We start from the raw sequence: 4,795 nt of genomic DNA, 5'->3' as shown, positions 1-4,795 counted from the left end.
ATATGTGTATTATTGTAACAATTAAAGAGTAAGATGTACTTGTTATATAATTACACTGGGTGTACGAGGCTCAATGATACAATTGAAGTAGAAATATTGACAGAATACAGGCGAGTAGGAAATATTGGTGGACAATTTCTTTTTTGCCTCCAATTCTCGAATTATGAAGCCTTAAAATTTGTTTTTCTGATATTATTTTTAATGATTTTACCTATGCTTTTATTTTATATAAGAATAATATTCTTGTATTATTTTCTTACCTATATTTAGTATCAAAATGAAGCTGACAATTGTCAGATTTTATTTCTCGTAAACCAATACGTTAGTTGAGTAATTGATGGTTTAAAGAAGAATAATTAATAGAAATTTTAAAAAATTTTGACCTTTCATTTAAATTTTTTGTAAAAATAAAAAGAAATCTTTGATATCGATGATATGTCGTTCAGGAAGCAATATCAAGGCTTTGAAATAAACAAAAAATTGATGGTTTTAAAACAAAAGACCTCTTTTTTAACCCTCATAACTTTAGGTGAGCCGAGTTTAGTGCGTTATAGTTTTAGAAAAAATAAATGCTTTTTCAAAAAAATCAGATTTGATGCCTTATAATTCGAGAGGGAGAACAAAAACAGTACTATGTCTCCTATAATTTTTTATGCGTTTCGATCCATTCTATTAACTGGCTTTGAAAGAACCATTGATTGTTCACTTTGTATATTTATATTCATCAATAAGTAGAAAAATTTGTAAACCAATTAGTATATTTATATATATATATTTATATAAATTTATAGAAATCCATTTTTGTATTGTATTACAGATAAGCACATTTACATATACATACACACATAGAAGAAATTGTGTTTATATTATATAATATTTTATCATTAGATTTACATGAACATTTATGTTAGAATAATTTCAAAATTTATTGTAAATTATATTGAAAACCAACATAATAAATTTTTGTAATATTGTAATAATGATATATACATATATACATATGCACATATATTATGTATATGCATATATACATATATGTACATAAATTTAGGAAACTGGCATTTGAAAATTTTGGTTTTTCTATTTGATTCCCTTAAGATTTTCAAAAATTAGTTCTTAAAATTTTTTTTTTCTTGTTGTTTTTTTAAAATTATTAAATTATTAATATACTTTTTGTACAAGAATATAATAAGGCATGTATGTAAGTATATTATGTAAGCCTTTATCCTGTATTTGAATTTACATATTATATAGGAATTGAAGAATTTTTATTTTGTGTTTTTTTTTTCAAATTATTATTTTATGTAAAATTTATAAGGCTTGTTATAATTTTCGATTTTATTGTCATATCCTGACAATAAATAATTGTCCATTATTTTTTTTTGTCTATTTTGTTAGAATTTTAGTATTTAAATTAAAAAGAAAATAAAGAATTGTTTTTCTTGTTTTTTTTTAAGATAAAAATAAAAAATAATTCAAAATTAGTTTAATTTAATTTTTACAGCATTAAAAATAAAAATACATATATTTAAATAATTTTAAGAACTTTGGGATATAATTTTAAAATTTATATTTAAGGTTTATCGGAGTTCTATAAGCACTATGTACATACATATATATTATGTGTAGTATATGCACTTAAATTTAATACAACGAGAAGAATAATTTTATCAAGTAGTATAATTTTATTTAAAAAATAGTTGAAGACTAGCTGGCACATACAATTTTGACTTCTAAATGAGAATAGTAAATTTCAATATAGAACAGTAAATAATTATTAAAGATTAACAATAGTCTAGCACGGCAGTTGTTGCTTAATCGAAAGAGATTTATTTGATAAAGAAAATGCGAAAACGCAGATCAAAAATGACGTTAAAGAAATTATTCTTCACTTTCAATCAATAGCACATAATTAAATAATTTTAGACCGTCACTTTGTTATAGTAACGTCGAATAAGTTTTACTTATGGAGGACGAAGTATTTTTTGGAAACAAGATACTCATACAGTTGATGGTTACAGAGTGTTATAATTTAATCAATTAGAACATTTTTAATACGTGAACTACCGTAAAATATGGGTTCATTTCAAATTGCGACTATTATATTTAGTTGTTAATCGCAAATATTTAGAAGAAAGTCCCGCAGTTGTTTTTGTTTTTAAGATCTGCACATAATACATACAACAAATATTTTACTAACCCTTAATGTAATTATGAAATCGGAAACTACATTTATTATCGTCCGGTATTTGACAAATTTTTATCTTAGAATATTAATATTTTTTGGAAAACTAGCGAAAATAAAATCGAAAAAATTTGAAATGAGCCAAAAATTGCTCCCAGAATTTAACAACAACTGTACGTTAGCAGCATACTTATTGAAATTAATACCTCGTGACCGTTGAAATTAATACCTCGTGAAAATCGCAAATTATTAGCTCCTCGGGTTTGAATTTTCTATCTTATTATTCTTAAATAATATTTACCAACTTAATTCTGCGATATTTTTTTTTTTCCTTTGTTCACTCCTAGAAGGAGCATAGGGCTAGTGCATGATTTCTCATGCACTAGTTTCATAGCGTCATAGGGTTTAACTAGGTAGGTGACTAGCCTGCCGTAGTTTTTATTTATATATTAATTATTTGAGGTTATTAATATTTACTTTTTATTTTTCTTAGTTTTTTTTTTTTTTTTTTTTTTTTTTTAATATCGAATATTATGAATATTTGAAAATTACTTGTATAATATTTTTATTAGTATTGTATATTAAGTTATAATAGTATTGAATATAATTTTTATAGTGACCTGACCGGGGTTTGAACCCGAGACCCTTCGGTTAAAGGACCGGTGCCATAACCACTGCACCAATGGTCAGATAAATTCTGCGATATATTCATCTCAAATTTCTGCTCAAATGAAAATTTATTAAAAATGCAGTGAGAGAATTTAATTTAATGGAAATTTCTTCGTGCAACTGCAGAACATATGGATGACGTAATCAAAGGAACGAGTTAAAGGCAAAAAAATTAATTAAAAAATTTTCCTCCTCGAACTGGACTCGAACCAGTGACCTACTGCTTTGTAGGCGGACGCTCTACCAACTGAGCTACAGAGGCATGAAGAAATTGCCGACAAAATGTTCTCTACATGTCTTTATACTGTAGTCCACATGAGAGAACTCAAAAGAGGTTTTGTTTTAGTTCCAACTTTTGAACATTTTTTAAACCTCTCCTTTTATCTCATGTTATGAATTAAAAACTGAATTCGCTTAAATGTATAGAATAAAATTCCTGGAATGAGTTGAATTTTCGATTCATTTAATTTTTAATTAGTATATTGTTAAGGGAAGGTGCTTATTATCAGAACCAGTTGAAAAATATTATACTTAATCGTTTAATAATCCTATAATTTTTTTAATAAGCGATAATAATTTTCCTCTCCTCACTGCCATGTTAAACGATTTTAAAATTATTTTAACATTTTAAATTTAAAAATATATTTAAAAGGGGGAAAAAATTTACGAAAATTCTTTTACTTACGATATTAAGTTTTTATTGTTAATAAAAATATTTAATTTTCACATAAAACAATTAAAATAAAGTCCATATAATGTAATAAAAGCATTTTTCCGAGAATATAAAGTAATTAAATATTTGTGCTAAAATAACATTAATTTTTTTTTTAATTTAATCCTTTTTTATTTCTCTAGCTCTATTAACACCCCCTTTTAACGTTAACCATAATAATATGTAAGTATATAGAATCTGTCTAGTATTTCAAAATACTCAAAAAGTAAAAATTAAATTAATAAAAGAGAAAAAAAGACAACATTTGTTCTCATAGTGTTTGACCTTTTCAGATTATTGTTTTTGTTTTTTTTTTTTTTATTTTTTAATTGACAAAATCATATTTTCCTTAACACTCATAATTATTGTCAGTGTTTAACTGATTTCAAAAAAAAAAGAAAAACAAATTTTTACTTACATATGAATTTTTAACCCTAATTTTTCTAAATGAAATTTCTATTTAACATATTTGCTTACATTGAAGGAGAAAAGTGAACACAAACATAACATAAGCTCATAACCATCAAAAATAGATATTAAATTTCAAAGGATATGAGAATTTTTTTGGTTTTCTCTTTTCAAAATCAACCCAAATTTTATACTTATGTACCCATATGTATGAGAATATCCTTAAAGGATTATAATAGCCCTATTTACAATTTCCATTAACATATCAAATATTTGAAGATTATATGCATATACATATATATTATTAATGAATGTAAATACAATAATACAAAGTATATGATGGCATAAAATAATTTTTTTTTCTTCTTGTTTTATAATACTTTTGGTGTTGATTCCCGCCATCATTACAACTATAATTAACAAATAACGTTTTATAAAAACGCTAAAATAATTACCGATTTGAGATTTCATACCATTTTCAAAATAGAATATATGGCCCATTTTAATATATGTATGATATTGTTTTTATATTATAATCTATGTAAGTGTGGATAAAGAGATTATTATATGAGAATAACGAGAAGAATATGTGTAAGAAAATTGTTATACAGTTTATGGTAAACGAAGTAAAATATGGGGTTAAAAATTTAAAACTAAAATATCAAAAATTTTCTCTTGAAGAAAATATGATTTGTGGGAGTGAAGAAAATTTCCATAATTAAGTATTGATACAAATAAATATGTGCGTATAGAAGAAGAAGAATAAGAAAAAAAAGAAAAAAAATTTTGAAAAATTATTTAGATTGTGGGAAATGAAATTC

The 4,795-nt window shown here is 24.2% G+C and overlaps 1 non-coding gene across 1 annotated transcript; it reads right to left on the bottom strand.

Moving 5' to 3' along the window:
- Positions 1 to 3,043: 3,043 nt before the first annotated feature.
- Trnac-aca (transfer RNA cysteine (anticodon ACA)) lies at positions 3,044 to 3,116 on the bottom strand. The gene has a single exon. It is a non-coding gene; the product is annotated as a tRNA-Cys (tRNA).
- Positions 3,117 to 4,795: the final 1,679 nt, after the last annotated feature.

The sequence above is a fragment of the Condylostylus longicornis genome, unplaced genomic scaffold (genome assembly GCF_029603195.1).
Source record: "Condylostylus longicornis isolate FDR11 unplaced genomic scaffold, ASM2960319v2 ptg000055l, whole genome shotgun sequence".
Classification (NCBI taxonomy): Eukaryota; Metazoa; Arthropoda; class Insecta; order Diptera; family Dolichopodidae; genus Condylostylus; species Condylostylus longicornis.
Note: the sequence above shows the minus strand (reverse complement) of the source record. Positions and strands in the feature narration are given on the sequence as shown.